Genomic DNA, 18,225 nt, shown 5'->3' on the forward strand with positions numbered 1-18,225 from the left:
ATAGTCAGGATCTCTGACATTAGAATCATAGGGCTTTTATTTAAGGATCACTTAAATTGTTTTTCGTTGGGCGTGGTGGCTCATGCCTGTAATCCTAGCACTTGGGGAGGTCAAGGCAAGCAGATCACTTGAGGTCAGGAGTTAAAGACCACCCTGGCCAACATGGTGAAACCCCATCTCTACTAAAAATACAAAAAAGTTAGCCGGGTGTGGTGACAGGCACCTGTATTCCCAGCTACTTGGGAGGCTGAGGCAGAGAACTGTTTGAACCTGGGATGCGGAGGTTGCAGTGAGCTGAGATTGTGCTGCTGCATTACACCCTGGGCAACAGAGTGAGACTCCATCTCAAAAAAAAAAAAAAAAGCATTGGGATTTCTCAGATTTCTATTATGTTAGACAGATGTTTGTTTGGTTTCTGCACTTGAGTGAAAAAGTAAAAGCAGGTGTCAGCATGTATATTATAATTTTTACAATGAATATTGTTATGATTTTCTTCTCATGAAAGAAAACTGAAAGTCAAATACTGTGTTTAGAACTCAGATTGCAGATGTGTTGAATGTCACTTCCCCCTCCAGATTCATCCTCCATGCTGCTCTGTGTCTTAGGAACATTTGTGGACCATACCACCCAGCTCTCCTACCCTGAGGCTTCTACTTGGGTTTGACAATTGGGAGGCATAGCAAAAGACTGAATGGCAGTAAGGGAGTAAGTTCATGATATTTAGCAATGCTGTGTCAAGTCTGTAGGACTTCTGCCAGGACCTGACTGATACAGTCATGCAAAGCTGGAGTGACTTCAGGACAGTCCCTTGGAAGGAGAGATTCTGGGAGCCTTCATTGAGAAGCATGTGGATAGCCTCCTTTCTAAAGGTTAATGGCATGTTTGTAAACACAGAGAGGTCATTATTATTCAAATTGTCACTGGTGGTGCATGAGATGGCATGTAGATGAAGAACAAAGTATGAGGATACCAAGTAGCCATGGCAGTTAGTCACTATGGTGACAAACATGACTAGACATATCATGGCTTCCTCTGATGGCCCCAGAGAACATATAGTAGAAGAAGGTGAAATTAAAGGCTGCAAGTATGCAACTCAGAATACAAACAAAAAATAAGAAAACTTTGAAGGTAGCTTGAAAGAAGTATCTCATCTTCTATCACAGTAGGGCGCATATGACAGAAGATCATACCTATGCTTTCATTGTAAGAATTGCAGAGTTGTAACACTAATTAAATGCTCAACCATACCAGGACCTTAAGCTAAGAGAGCTAGAGGGGAAGGAGTGGGGTCTTTATGTTACATGTCTGACTGGGGACACCCTAAACAACATGAATGAGGCTAAAAATTATGCATTCTCAAATACCATGAAGCTCTTTTGCTAGTAGAAACAGCGTTATCTCACTCACCCTTTTGAGAACACCAGCCTTCCCTGTACAAACCTTTAAATTACTGCACCTATGTCATTTGCCACATAAAAAGACTTAAACTCACCCTTGAAAGTTGTCTTCTGTCTCGTAATATAAGACTAAGCACAGATAGCATAGTAAGATATAAAATCTACTTAAGAAGGAAATAACTCATATTCCAACAGAGTTAGAAAATCTTGCCAATCTATTTATATAGAAACCTTGGAAGTATGTGTGGGAGTGGATTGTGAAGGTGTTAGACTAAATGTGATGAGATACAGAGTCATGCAGGTTGAAGACATTTGACTCCGATGCACTTATCTGGAATTTGAGATTTCGTATGTTGGCTTGAGCACCTGGGGTAATTAATTAATAATAACCTGATAGGCTAGCTATTTGAAACCTGAAACCATTTGTGGCCAAAATAAAGTACAGATGAAGATCTGGAACTCCTCTGTCATGCTATAAATCTGTGATTTTTAAAGATTAATGGGCATTGGAATTAATGAGGGATGTTTTTAAAAATGCACTTTCTTATTCAGTAGGCATGAAGTGAGGACTGAAATTCTGCATTTCTAACAAAATATCAAAGTTATCCTGATGTTGCTGGTGTGGAGCTCACACTTTGAGAATGAGATTTGAGTTTGCACTTCTAAGGACAAATAAAAACCTTTTTTAAAAAAACTAAATTCTCTCAGTTGAAAATGAGGAAAGATCTTCCCCTCTCACCCTTTTTCTTACACTATTCACTTTAGGAAACTTACAATTGTAAGTATTTTCTCCTCTCTTTGACACTTACATAAATCTTTTTGAAAACTATGTAGGACTTTCTTTGAGAAAGACAGGGAAGTCTTTCTCAAAACCTGAGTTTCTTTGAAATGTAAAACATCAAAGAAGATAGCATTCTTCTCTCTCCATTTCTGTGGGAGGTTGGGATCTAACTTGGGATCTTGTTCCAAGTTGCAAAACTATGTCTTGTAATAAAAATGTGAGAAGTTAATTTTTCCTTTGGTGAGAGACAACTAGCTAACACACATAGTTACCCCAACTACCAAGTGAATTTAGGATATATTTTGTATAACAAAAGTGTCAAGTCCTCTTACTTGAGGATTAGTTACTGTTTATCTTGAGAACAAGTACAAAATGGGTTTTACCTGCTCAGCTATGTAAAAGGGTAAGATTTCTTTCTGTCTTCACAATTTCTTAGTGGATTGCCTGTGATGCATATGAAATTCTGATTTAATGCTTACTTAATAATAAAACTATTTTCTGTCTCTGTTACCTTTTTGGAGAGGTATGTTAGTTTGTTTTGCATTGTGATAAAGGAACACTTGAGACTGGGTAATTTATAAAGAAAAGAGGTTTATTTGGCTCAGGTTTCTGCAGGCTGTACAAGCATGGCACCAGCATCTGCTTGGCTTCTGGTGAGGCCTCACAAAGCTTTGACACATGGCAGAAGGTAAAGGAGGAGCAGGCATCTCACATGACAAGAGAGGGAGCAAGATAAGGAGGAGAGGCCATGCTGTTTTTTAACTACCAGCTCTTGTGTGAAGCAATAGAGCAATAACTCTTATCACCAAAGGGATGGTGCTAAGCCATCAATGAGAGATCTACCCCCATGAATCAAACACCTCCCACCAGGCCCCACCTTTAATACTGAGGATCACATTTCAATATGAGATTTTTGAGGGGACAAATATCCGAACCATATCAAGGTTTTCTTTTGTTGGGAAGCAGATTTTGAGAAGAGTTTGCTTTTAAATTATATTTCCCTAAAATCCTCTACCTCACAACCCATGCACACCCCATTGTTTTGTGTATCTGACTGTTAGCATGTTTAATTTTCATCTATTCCTTTTTTTTCAAGACAAAGATAAAAAAGCTCCAGTTCAAAGCAACTACATCCAAATGTTCTTGGTGCCAAAATGTTATGTGCCTACACTTTGTCACATCCTTACAGAATTTCTTTCTTTTTTCAAGCTTCAGATTAATGCTTCTAAAACAAAAGCTGCTTTTGTCCATGCTGAGCATATGTTCAACTTAGCAAAAATGTTTCTACTTAACATCATTGTACTTGACATGCAAGGCATTAGGAAAGAGTGACAAATCCAGGGAAGTGTATATATTTTTTAAAAGATCTAGACAGTGCAAGGTTTAGAATCTGAAGTTATTTCAAATAAAAGGAATGTCAGTGTTCTAGTTTCAGAGATAGTCATTATTTAATGACACAGAGACTCTGGTGGGCAGAAAGGAACAGGCCAGTAATGGCTGTTAATGAAGTAGCCAGGCCCAAAGGCCAAGTAAATACAAGGAAAAACAGACATGGCAAGAAGTGTTATAGGTCACAAGTTCTGGATGCAGACTTGCTAAATTCAAATCCAGATTTCATCACTTACTGTGTGACAGTATCACTCTTACCTTTGCTAAACGTTCTAAAGTAGAGGTTTCTTCAGCACCCACCAAGATAAAACTCACGATGTCTGACATCCAATAAAAAGATTATCATGCATACAAGGAAGTAGTAAATATGGCCCAAAATGAGGAGAAAAACTCAGTAAGTTGAAGCTGACCCAGTAATGACCCAGAAGACAGAATCAGTAAACAAGGACAGCGAATCAACTTTATAGTTGTATTCCATGTTCAAGAAGCTATTTGAATAAGTTAGTTGAGACATGAAAAATATGCAAATGACTCAAGTCAAACTCTAGAGATAAAAACCTGTAACATCCAATAGGAAAAATACTTTGGATGAAATCAACAACATATTAACCTTGCAGAAGAAAAGATTAGTGAAATTGAGGACATAACAATAAAAGTATCCAAAATAAAATAGGGAGAAAAGAGACTTACAAATGATCAGAGGGTGGTGTAGGCACTCTGAACCCTGTGCTCACACTCAATATTCATGGCACAGACCTCTGGGATTCATTCTGAGATCTGTCATCTTAAATTTCACCTTCTTCCAGAGACAGAGCTCAGGAGACCAGGAAATGTCTCCAGGGTCTATGAGAGCCAACAGAGTCCCCGCCATGTTATGAGCTGCTCTATGGAGAAGCCCCAGTGGCAAGGAACTAAGGCTTTTATTCCAATAGCTTGAAAGGAACTGAATAAGCTTGAATGTATATTCTCCTGTCCCAGTCCGGCCTTGAGAGGATGTGAGTTTTGTCAACATTTTGACAGCAAACTCATGAAACATTCTGAATGAAAATCACACAGCTAAACTGCTTCCGGATTCTTAGCCCTCAGAAATTTGTAAGACAATAAATATTTGTGTTTTTAATAGCACTTTAAAATCTACAATCAATCATCAAAAATTTAAATTAAATAAACACTGTCACTTAAAATAGCATCAAAGAGTTTGAAATACTTAGAGATAAGTCTAGCAAAAGATGTGCACGATCTGTACTCTGTAAAGTACAAAACATTGCTGAGATATTAAAGGACATCTAAACAAATGGGAAAAAAAACACACTGTTTATTAATCTGAAGACACTGCTTCCTCTGATGCTCCCTCAAGTACTGGGTTCCCCCCACCCTACTGTGTTACTGTAAAGATGGTGCTCCTTTTTGTAACTCGTGACCATTTCCCAACACATCAACCACACAGCTTTGAATCTCTTCTATTATCAGCCTAAATCACTCATTAAGCCCTGATCTATTGCCACCAGCCCCTGCCCTTTAACTCCTTGAAGATTTTCAAACTCAAATCTCCAACAGGACTATATAATTCTTGGAATTCTAAAATCAATGATTATTCTAATAGCTTACCTTTCAGTTTCTAAACATTGTTTTGCTTCTTGTATTCCTTCCTGTCTCAGACACTTCTTCCCCTGGCAATATCCTATACCTTGTCATTACCCAAAACTATCATCAAGAATTACAGCCCCACTATCATCTCAATCTCAAGTATTTCACTCTCTGACCACCATTTTCTCTCTTTATAGATCACTTTCTCTAGTACTCCAGCTCTCATCATCATTTGATCCCTCATTAAGCTTTAATGCCATGGTCAATAATATTCACTATCCTAAACAGACACTCAATTTTTCTTGAGTGTCTATTTCTTATTTCTTTTTGCCTTCTATTAGCTTTATGGCTGGTTGACAAGGGGCAGTCACATTCCATTTAGTTTCAGGATTTTGGCTTCTATCCCCAGTGTGTCACTTGTGAAGTCTTGTCATGACTTTGAGTGGTTGTATCTTGGCAGGTCCTTTCCATCCAAATAATAAAATTTCTCCCAACATGCTAGCCCTCTAAGCCACTATGTGAGTGAGCCACTACCCACGTATTAGGGGGTAGTATTTGAGAAATCTTAGCTATTATCCTTGGACTAATCTTGAATTTAAGAGATGCTGAGACTGTATCCAGTGCATTCACCAAAAGAATTTCAACTGCCACTTTTACTCTACTTTTTGAATGTAAGACTTGATGATAATTCTTGCAGCTTTTTAGGATACACACTAGGAAGCCAGTCGTTTATGCTCTAGTACCTATGCTCCAAATGTACCTGTGGTGTTTATTGTTTCAAACTCCGTTACTGAACTTGGATTTAGCTAAGGATGTTTTCATGGTTTTCTTCTGACATAAACATTACCATCTATATTCTTGACATATGCCTTAAATTTACTTGAATCCTCAATTTCCTTTTTTGATGTCAGATGCATTGCTATTAAACAATCTCTGAAAGCATCCTTTCCTACCCTGTGGTTTATATTATAAAGTTTATTTTCTGCAGTTTGCCACTTTGAATTTTGGAATGCAAAGTTTTTTGAGGTGTGCATGTATGTGTGTGTGTGTGTGTGTGTGTGTGTGTGTATAATTTATTTTCTGAAGAAGCTCAGGTTTTGCATTTGAAAGTAAGAGTTTTCAAAACTATTGTTTTCAATCAAGGCCTCAATTATATTTTTTACTGGGTTCTTCGTATCATTTTTAGCTACTAAATCTATTCAAATAATGGGAGATGTATAGGTTAGAAGGATTACCAAGGAGAAAACAAAAACAGATGGCATGTATAAAGACTATCCTACTAAACTAGAAATTGACAAAATCCACTTAGCCAGAGGTAGAAAGGTTCTCTGTTCCTTTCTGCCAGTGGACAAAGGTGCCTAATCGTCTTATATCTTATTTTCAGAGAATATTCAGTCCTTTTTCCATATCCACATTATAGACTAAGATTTTTTATAACTGGACTCAGAAAGGAGCCACTTGGGCTTTGTTTTTTTGTTTTTGCAGGGAGGTGAGTGTAAATAAAAGATTTTTGTTGATTACATTTATTGAACTTGAGTCATCTTGGTTTTTAATTTCATAGAACTCATACTGGTAACTTTTTTCTTCTGGGCACTCTGAAGATGCATTTTCTGGGTGAACTATTTTCTGAAAATGTTGTCTATGAGGTTGGCACTGTGATATTCTGTTTTGTGTCTTCCAGAGAAATGTTTGTGTCCCTGGACTGCTTCCTGTATGATCTGATGGAGCTACAGAGAAAGGTGAGATTATAATTCAATTTCTTGTGACAGAAAGATTAAGTCCTACATTGGATACAACTTCAAAAGAATCTTTTCATGGTACAGAAAGATGAACTCCATGTTACTTGCTGTGTAAGCACAATGACATATTCCTGAGTGTAGCAACCTACAGTTTGATCCTTTAATCTCTGTCTTATTGGTTTGTTTTTCTTTACATTGAGTAGCTGGTTTTTTTTAGACTTCACAATTCCATGAGGGTATCAAAACCCCAAAAGAATATCTACCTGAGGCTTTCCTCACTTTGACATGGGTTGAATTTAGCTTACTGTAGGTATCAGGGGAATATGTTCTCTTCAGAATAGTACTTATAACAGTTTAACATGTATCAGAATCACCTGGAAGCTTGTTAAAACACCGAATGCTGGGCCATACTCCCAGAGATTCGGATTCAATAAGTCTGCAGTGAGGCCTGAGAATTTGGGCTTCTGAGTTCAGTGATGACACTGATGTTTTTGGTTGGGGATCACACTTGGAGAATCGCTGCTCTAGAATGATGCCTCCCTTCGTCTCAAGCAATATTATCATTTTTCATTCCACCTGGTAAAAGTACATTTCAAAATTAAAATATGCCCTTTCACTTTGCCACAGAGGCATAATTCAAATTGTGTGAAGTCTTTTTCAAATCTGAAAATTGGTCAAGAGGGTGCTATCGTGCTATCATTGCTATCATGAGGGGCACCAGTCATGAAGATAAGTTGTCCTTGATAGGTTGGAGAATTTTTATTCTGTATAGTCATCCAGGGATTTTTGCTTCTGAGTAAGAAAGTCTCACTGTGTTTAAGTGCTTTTTCAATTCAATAGAAGCTTGTACAAAGAATATTTGAGGTTAGACATAGGGGTGATTTTGTAACACATCAGCTGTTGAAGGTTCAGCAATGAAATATTCAGAGTGAGAAATAAACATTTGCTTTTGTTGATGTGGTTATTTTGAGTGGGAAAAAATTTGATTCAAATCTTATATGAAACCAGAAGCTATGGATATATTCAGGATATATATACACGGGTGTTTGGAAATGATGGGATGAAATGATCTCTCTGCATCTCTCTGTCTGTCTGTCTCTATTTCTTTGTCTCTCAAAGGTTGAGAGAAATAGGATAGTCAAGAAAATATGATACAAGCGGACATTGCTAATATCTGGTTTAAAATAATCTTTGCCTAGGCCATTATTGATGTAAAACTATATATTTATATTTTTCAAATCCTTGAGATCTGAAGCAAAGTAAATATCTTTTGTTTTCATCTACAAGTGAAAGAAGATAAGAAATACTAGGGCATTGATACTAATGGAATTTTAAGGATCATGAATTAGAACAGTGGTTCTCAAGTGTGGGTGCACACTAAAAAAAAAAACTAGGACAGGTAGAAAAAGAAAATATTCATCCTCAGGCTGCACACTCAGATCAGTCAAATCAGAATATCTACAGATGGGAGCCGGACAGCCAATCTTTTCTTTCTTAATCTCCCAGGTAGTTCTAGACTGTGCCAATATGGGAATAACACATCCATGGCATCCATGGTCTTCAGTGTCTTCAGTTAATTTGCTTTCAATAACTTGGAATATATATAGTAAAATAAAGAACTTTTGGAAGCAGAAATATTTATATAACAATCCATTTGTAGGTGGGAAAGCTAAAGATAAAGCTAAAATCATTAGTTCTAGGACGACTATTCAAATTCTTGTTTCCTTGTTTTTCTTGAAGTCCTTATTCAAGTCAACTTTTAATCTTCCACTAAAGTGATCCATTTCTATCAGCCTAGAGTTCATATCTTTATTTTGGATTCAATTGGCTTTTCAGGATGTTGAAAGCTGACTCACTTGAAAACACTTAACTGGCCAATCAGTTCCAAATATCAGGTACCTATGTAACTGTTTTAAAAGCAATTTCTAGAATCACGTTGTTTTCTGTAACGTGTTTTTACAATGGACAATTACTGTTTGAAAACTGGTGAGAACTGGAAAAGTATGTATTGTTTTCAGCAAGTCATATCTGTTCAATCAATTTTTTTTCAACCATTCAACCATCTGTAAAACTTACTTTATTCTACTGGCAATGATGAGGAAGTTACAAACATATTGACAAATGATTCTGAATATAATTAAAGCTGACTTTCTAAACCCCAAATAGTTTTTTAACTACTAAGAATCACTGAATGTTACTTTTTTATATACCTTGAAACAAATATTTATTAGACATACACTCCATGCAGTGTGCCAAGAATTAAAGGATATTAAATATTGAGCCAGACACATTGTTTTCTTTTCAGTTAGAGAAATATATAAAGGAAATGGCTTTACCAGTAAAATTCTATAGAATGGAAAGAAGTATTTTCCCACCTGACTATGAGCAGAGCCGTAATCAGTGATACTACAGGTCATTTTTTGCTGCACTTTTGTTGGGAAACAAGATTGATATTAAGAATACATACTTTAAAATCATAATTTGGATATTCTCTTGTAGAAAAGATTGATGTTTTCCTACTTCAGGCGAAATTATCAAATAATTAAAGCATCTTCCATAGCTCAAAAATTCTGAGTAGTAATCCATTTTTATAAAACCTCAAGTTTTATAAAAGTTTAGTAAACAACCCAAAATTTCTCTAAAGATAGGAGCAGTAAATTAAACAGGCAAAAGCTATCAGGAACTGTAGTAAACTGAAGCCACGTGTTGGCATGTGAGAACATAAATGTTATTTTGCCAGATCTTCTACTTTTTATGTATAAGTAGTAATCTGGATACCCCATAGAAGATTTACCAATTTTTAGAATTTCTTCAGAAATTTACTAATTATTAAAACAATTCATAGGCCAAACCAAAATTGTTGAAGGGCCATATTTAGTGACGCCCCCGTTTGTAATTTTTTTCCTTAAAATAAATAAATGGCCTATGCAAATGTATAGTGGTTAATTTTATGTGTCAACATGAAAGAGATTAGCATTTGGATCTGTGGACTGAGTAAAATCGATCACCCAGCCCAGTGTGAATGGGCTTCATCCAGTCTATCAAAGGCCTGAACAAAATGAAAAGATTGTATAAGGGACAACGTTCTTTCTGCCTGTTTGAGCTGGGACATTCATCTTTTCTTGCTGTCGGACTGGGACTTACACCATCAGTCCTCTGGTTCTGAGGTCTTTGGACTTAGACGAGAATTCAGACCATTGGTTATCCTTGTTCTCAGGCTTTTGAACTCTGACTGGAACTACACCACTGCCTTCCCTGTGTCTCCAGCTTGCAGACAGTAGATCATGGAACTTCTCAGCCTACTTAATAAGATGAGCTAATTCTTCATAACCTCCCTCTCTCTCCTTTCGGTCCTGTTTTTCTGCAGAACTCTGAGTAATAAAAAAATGTACTAATGTACTGTAGGCTTCTGAGATGACCCTGTAGTTACATAACTAATCTGGAAATAGCTATCATTTGCCTAGTCTTTGAAGCATTTTAGTCAAAAAGTAGTAAATGTCATTAATTGATTGATTGATTCAACAAATATGTGTTAAGGCAGTGATCCCCAACATTTTTGGCACCAAGGACTGCTTTCGTGGTAGACAATTTTTTACATGGACATGAGCAGGGGATGGTTTTGGGATGAAACTCTTCTACCTCAGATCATCAGGCATTAAATTCTCATAAGGAGAGCACAACCTAGATCCCTCACATGCACCGTTTACAAGAGGGTTCATGCTCCTATGAGAATTTAATGCCACCACTGATCTGACAGGAGGCAGAGATAAGGTGGTAATGCTCACTGGCCTGTCACTCACTTCCTACTATGTGTCCTGGTTCCTAACAGGCCACTGACCAGTAACAGTCCACAGCCCAGGGGTTGGGGACCCCTGCGTTAAGCATTCCGTATCAGAAATTGAGTTGAGAACTGGAGAAACAATGACGCATAATTTTAGACACTGTCCCTTCTCTTTGTAGTCTAATCGGAAGTAAAAACATTAACCATGAATAGTGTCTTGCAATGAAAGTACATATCGCTATGACAGTGTACTCTAGTAGGTTTTTACCTAGAGGTGTGATTATAGAAGAGGCTAGGGTGGTCATCAGAGAGAGTGTTTTCAGGATCTTGTAGGCATATTAGGGATTTTCATCTCTATCCTCAAATCAAGGAATTATAGAACTCATTTAAAAACTTAGTCTCTGACCTATATCATTGACCTTCTTGAAATAACTCTTTAAGATATTTCTTACAATTCAATCGTACTAGTGACAGTCTTCTGAGTTTTCATTTATCTGAAAAAGTTTATGTTACTCCTTCACTTAGATATAAAATTCTAAGTTGGCATGGTTTTTTTTCAACATTTAGGTATTTCACTCCACCCTCTTCTTGCTTGCATGGTTTCTAAAGAGAAGTCTGATGTAATTCTTAGTCTTATTCCTCTATATTTTAGTCTTATTCCTCTACACACTGGTAATTGTTTTTCAGAAAAACAGAATCACAGGAGATGTGTGTGTATCTGTACATATATACACATACATATATAAAAACAATTATATGTAAAATGTATTTATTATTACATACTATAATATACATTCATTATAATATGGAGTTTCATTATAAGAAATTGGATCACATAATTTGTGGTTATGGAGGCTGACAAGCCAGCAATCCAGGAAAGCTGATGGTGTAGTTCCAATTCTAAGTCTGGAAGACTTGAGACTCAGAAAGAGTTGATATTTCATTTTGGGTCCAAGGGCAGGAAGAAGCTGATATTCCAGCTAGAGGCACTTGGATAGGAAAAACCCTTTCTTAATCAAGGGAGAGTCAGCCTTTTTATTCCATTTAGACTTTCAACACATTAGATGAGGCCCACCCACATTGTAGAGAGCAATCTGCTTTACTCAGTCTACCAACTTAAATGTAAATCTCATCCAACAAAACCCTCACAGAAACACTCATAATAATGTTTGAGTAATATATATGCACCACATGACTTAATCAGGTTGACACACAAAATTAACCGACACAATAGACAAGGCATTTTTGTTTTCCTCTGAGTTATTTTAAAATTTTCTCTGGGACGCAGCTAAGGAAGTGTTAAGAGGAACATGTATAGCACTAAATGCTCACCTCAAAAAGTTAGAAAGATCTCAAGTTAACAACCTAGCATCACAATTAAAACAACTAGAAAATGACGAGCAAACAAATCTCAAACCTAGCACAAGACAAGAAATAACCAAAATCAGAACTGAACTGAAGGAGACAGAGACATGAAAAAATGTCCAAAAGATCAATGAATTCAGGAGCTGTTTTTTTAAAAATAAAATAAAATAAAATAAAATAAAATAAAACAGGTAGACTGCTAGCTACACCAATGAAGAAGAAAAGAGAAAGATTCAAATAAACACAATCATAAATGACAAGGGGGGTATTACCACTGACCTCACAGAAATACAGAAAAAAAAATCAGAGAATATTATGAACACTTCTATATACATAAACTAGAAAATCTAGAAGAAATTAATAAATTCCTGGACACAGGAAATAAATAAATAAATTCCTGGGACACCCTGCCAAGACTGAACCAGGAAGAAATTGAATCCCTGAATAGACCATTAATTAGTTCTGAAAATGGGGTAGTAATAAATAGCCTACCAACCAAAAAATAGTCCAAGACCAGACAAATTCACAGCTAAATTCTACAAGATGTATAAAGAATAGCTGGCACTATTTCTTCTGAAACTATTCCAAAATATTGAGGAGGAAGGAGTCCTCCCTAACTCATTCTGTGAGGCCAGCATCATCCTAATACCAAAACCTGGCAGAGATACAACAGAAAAAGAAAACTTCAGACAAATATCCCTGATGAACGTTGATGTGAAAATCCTCGATAAAATACTGGCAAACTGAATCCAGCAGCACATCAAAAAGCTTATTCACCATGATCAAGTAGGCTTCATCCTTGACATGAAAGTTTGGTTCAACATAAACAAATCAATAAATGCGATACATCACATAAAGAGAACTAAAGACAAAAACCGCAGATGCAGAAAAGGCTTTCAATTAAAGTCAACATCCATTCATGTTAAAAACTCTCAATAAACTAGGTATTGAAGGAACATACCTCAAAATAATAAGAGCCGTATATAACAAATCCACACCCAACATCATACTGAAAATGGCAAAAGCTGTAAGCATTCCCCTTGAAAACTGGCACACGACAAGGATGCCATCTTTCAATACTCCTATTCAATATAGGAGTATTGGAAGTTCTTGCCAGGGCAATCAGGCAAGAGAAGGAAATAAAGCGCATTCAAATAAGAAGAGAGGAAGTCAAACTATCCCTGTTTGTAGACAGTATGATTCTATATCTATAAAAACCCATTGTCTTAGCCCAAAAGTTTTCTAACCTGATAAAAAAAAAACTTCAGCAAAATTTCAGGATACAAAATCAATGTGCAAAAATCACTAGCATTCCTACAGACCAACAACAGTCAAGCCAAGAGCCAAATCAGTAATGAACTGCCATTCACAGTTGCCACAAAAAGCATAAAATACCTAGGAAAACAGCTAACTGGGGAGGTGAAAGATCTCTACAAGAACTATAAAGCACTGCTCAAAGAAGTTAGAGATGACACGAACAAATGGAAAAACATTCCATGCTCATGGATAGAAATAATCAGTATCATTAAAATGGTACTGCCCAAAGCAATTTATAGGTTCAATACAATTCTCATTAAACTACCACTGAAATTCTTCACAGAACTAGAAAGAAAGTATTTTAAAATTCATATGGAACAAAAAAAGCGCTTGAATAGCACAGGTAATCCTAAACAAAGAGAACAAAGTTGAAGGCATCAAGCTATCTGACTTCAAACTATCCTATGGGATCACAGTAAACAAAACAGCATGGTACTGGTATAAAAACAGACAGGGAGATCAATGGAACAGAATACAGAGCCCATAAATAAGACCACACACCTACAACTGTCTGATCTTCGACAAACCTGACAAAAACAAGCCATGGGGAAAAGAATCCCTATTCAATAAACAGTTCTGAGATAACTGCCTAGCCACATGCAAAAGATAGAAACTTGACCCTTCTTTACATAATATACAAAAATTAACTCAAGATGGATTAAATACTTACATGTAAAAACCCAAAACTATTAAAGCCCTGAAGAACAACCTAGGTGATACCATTCAGGACATAGGCGCAGGCAAAGATTTCATGAAAAAGATACCAAAAGCAATTGCAACAAAAGTAAAAATTGACAAATGGGATCTAATTAAACTAAAGAGCTTCTGTACAGCCAAAGAAACTATCAATAGAGTAAACAGACAACCTATAGAAACAAAAATCTAATATCCATCATCCATAACGAACTTAAACTAATTTACAAGAAAAACAACCCTATAAAAAAGTGGGAAAAGGACATGAATAGACACTTTCAAAAGAAGACATAACTATGGCTAAGAAGCATATGAAGAAAAGTTAAACATTACTGATAATTAGAGAAATGCAAATCAAAACCACAGCAAGATACTATTTTACACCAGTCAGAATGGCGATTAGTAAAAAGTCAAAAAATTACAGATGCTGGCAAGGTTGTGGTAAAAAGGGAACACTTATACTGTTGGTGGGAGTGTAATTTGCTTCATGTGCTAGCAAAATGCACACTATGAATACAGTAATATGAAGCAGTAGAAAAATACAAAATTACAATACTGTTGGGATAAATAATATGATAGGATTAGTAGCATGCTGCATGACAGCTTGAAGAAGGAATATATTTAGAGATAATCATATCGGATTTGATGTACAAATGGACCAATGAAATAGACACCCAGAATTAAATGTGAAAAAATTTAACTCAAGATAAATTGGCATTTCAAATAAGGTTAGAAAGAATAGATAATTTAATAAATGGTATAAGGACAAGCAAAATATTTTAGAAACAATTACATGAAAGGGCAACCTCACATTTCATACAAAAATAAGTTCTATACAATTAGTACTTAAATGTTCAAATTAAAGAGATAACTCACAGCATAGGTGCATTACAAGGAAATAAACACACAAACACTGTACTTATCAATTGGTATGTGTAAACATTAGCATTGCATTGGGAATAAACAATTTGGCAACATATTTAGAAAAGGTTACAACTGCCATTCCCTAGATTATTGACTTCATATGTATAGCAATATGTACTTTTAAGAAAATCATGCAGGTACAAAAATTTTTGATATCAAGGATATTCATTAAAGTTGTTAATATTTTTTAAAAAGAAATCACTTATTTGTCCAGCAAGAAGAATTAGGTTGACTTTATTATAATATGTCATTCATTCATACAATAAACTACTATGCAGTTAGTAGTTTATTGACAAAGAATATTACTGACAAGTATTTCATAACATGAGGACATTAGGAATTTTATAAAGCAGTAAGTATATTACGATTTTCTATTTCTAAAGAATGTATATAATCAAATGTATACTTGGGTGTGCATATAAATTATTGATGGATATTTATCAAAATGTAAAAGACGGTTCTTCCTGAAGTAAGATATTACTGAAGTGTTAGGGTAACTTTTATTTTTTCTTTATATTTTTATTTTTTCAAATTTTCAGAGTAAACACATATTACTATCAGGAAGAGAAAAGTGTTTTAAGAAAGAAAATCTTAAAATGACAAACATGGATACAATATATGTAATACAACATTTTTTCTAATTTTTTCTAAATGGTTATTTTGAATTAATTTTGCCTTTAGAATTTTTTCTCAGCACATCTCCATGGAAGAATAAATCATAAAATGAATGAGTATGCTAAATCATGACAGCAGAATCATTAATTAAGAGATAGTGTGATTTAAGAGATGGAAATGGAAAAGTGGCACCAGTTATGCTGTTTATAACCATAAATAATACGTAATATATGCTTTCTAAATGTCTGATGTTTGTTTTCAAAGAACATTGGCATGGACTTTGAATTCAATATTCAGGTTTTATTGAGATTATGCCCTTTCCAAATGCCTTATAACTTATTTCAAAAAAGTGTAGGACAGTTAGTGTTTTTTGTGCCTTATAAGTTTTGTTAAAAAATTATTATTAACTGTATACTTAAAAAACATCTTATAACTAATTTAAATGAATTGATTTTTATTAATGTTTTGTTTCTATTCCTATTCACCTTATTAGTGTAAACTAACTTAAACAGCTCATATAATTTTGAGTTCTTACACGTAGGAATTTATTAGTCTTTCCTATTCTTTTATATAATCATGAATATATATAAAATATGATTATATTGAGTAATATCTCAGATGTCAACAGTGCATTGATCATATTTATGACTTTCAGCTACAGGGGTCTAATTACATCAAATACTATAAGGAATATTCTATCAGGTTTTTTAATTGCATGGCACTTGTTTTAGAAAATAGAGACCAAGATATTCCTTTTAATTTCCTAAAATATTACCTAACATTCAGTAAGGTGTATTACACTTGTTTTTGAATCTCAAGTAATATTAGTAGTTATTCTAGGAAATAGAACAGGGAAATTGTCTAGACTTCATTTTAGGAATCCAATTTGAGTAGTCTATCTTGGTCAGTGACCAGTCCTGTGATAAGGGAAGGAGAGAAATATTAGGCAGATGTTGTTTGAGATACCAAGTTATTTTGTCTATATTTCTGGAGAGTTTGGGTGAATTATTCCATACATAACTTTAAAACTATTAGTTATAAGAGGACAAATTCGACATTTCCAATTTTCATAGCATCTTCAGCCATTGCTATTGCTAGGCAATACTTTATTATATTCACTCTAGAGCCAAAAAGTTATGTTTAGAACTATCATTTTGCTCATATGGCTTCTCTTTAAAGTATTTTTGCTTTTTATTTTTCCAATGCTTGAATTCAATTTTGCAGTTGTATTACGTCGTGTATACGACTTATCAAAACTTAATGATAAAATAATGCTAACAATACTTTTCAATACGCTTAGTATTCTTTCAGTTATGATAAACTATTGGTTTAAAAATGTCTATAATTTAATATATATCCACATTTGAAATACAAAATTATATTCTCCTAACTTATTAAAACTATGTCTGGGATACTAAAATTATAACTATTATTCTTAGCATTAAAATATTTTTAATTTAAAAAATAATTAGATATCATTTTATAAATATTTGGGCTGAGTTTACCTTGCAATGATTTATATATAATTTAGTAAAAAAATATTTCAGAGTATAAAATATATTTTTTGAAATTTTAAATTTTTCCTTAGAGAAATATTGTGATAAATAAATGTATAATATTATGCTGTGCCATTAAATACTGTCACCATAATTGCTGTGGAAAATATAAAAATTGGGTACTATCCTATAATTTTAACTTATAAAATTATTATATATCTCATTAGTTTTTTGCAAATGATTATTTTGGCCGAAAGGCTTTTTAGTGTAGAGTAAATTACCATACCAGAATAATGACTATTTGAAAACCTCAAGAACTCTTAATTTTCACTGTCGTTTACACACGTACACACACACACACCCGTTCTCACCTAATCAAGACTATTTTGGAAAATCATCTTACAACTTCTTCCTCATTCGGAGTCTAAATCCTAAACATGAATCATTAAACCAAGTTGTCTCTTTGCCATAGAGACGCTTTTAATATTATGGTAATATATTTTCGATCAAATAACAGAGTACAACCAGTACATTTGCCATATTAACAGGTCCCTAAAATCCTGTGTAGAAAGAAAATATGGCTGTGGGGTTTATTGTTTTATCTACTTTTTCTGACTGTCCACAACGTTCTGAGATTTTTGGTGTGTTTACTCATGCCATAGTGAATTTGATTTTAGTCTTACATGCTAATAATTTCATTTTATCTGTTTCTCATAGTGAAACTGCATAAAGTCCAAAAATAAGCTATTTCCATTATAAATATAGCTATTTCCATTATAAATATATAACCATCATTTCAAGTGGTACTCCAGGATTCTGGGAGGAAGTTCCTAGAATAAACGAACCAAAGTTAAAAGATAAGCACACAGGATGGTAGCAAGGAAAGAATAGAAGAAAGAGAGGGAGAGGTGGTGAAGGAAAATAAAATAAAATAAAAACAGAAGTAAAAGCCGTAAGACATTTAATGTTCCATCTCCACGATGCACACTGCTATCCTAAAGAAAGAAATAGGATTTACTGGGGAAAAAAGGGAAGAGATTGTGGATATAAACTTATCTTCCTCATAAATCAAAAGGAAGAGAAAATTATAATTTCTAATAGATATAGCTGAGTAGCATGCTGGTAGAATTTAAGGAGGATA

Source organism: Mandrillus leucophaeus, unplaced genomic scaffold, assembly GCF_000951045.1.
Source record: "Mandrillus leucophaeus isolate KB7577 unplaced genomic scaffold, Mleu.le_1.0 Scaffold362, whole genome shotgun sequence".
NCBI lineage: Eukaryota > Metazoa > Chordata > Mammalia > Primates > Cercopithecidae > Mandrillus > Mandrillus leucophaeus.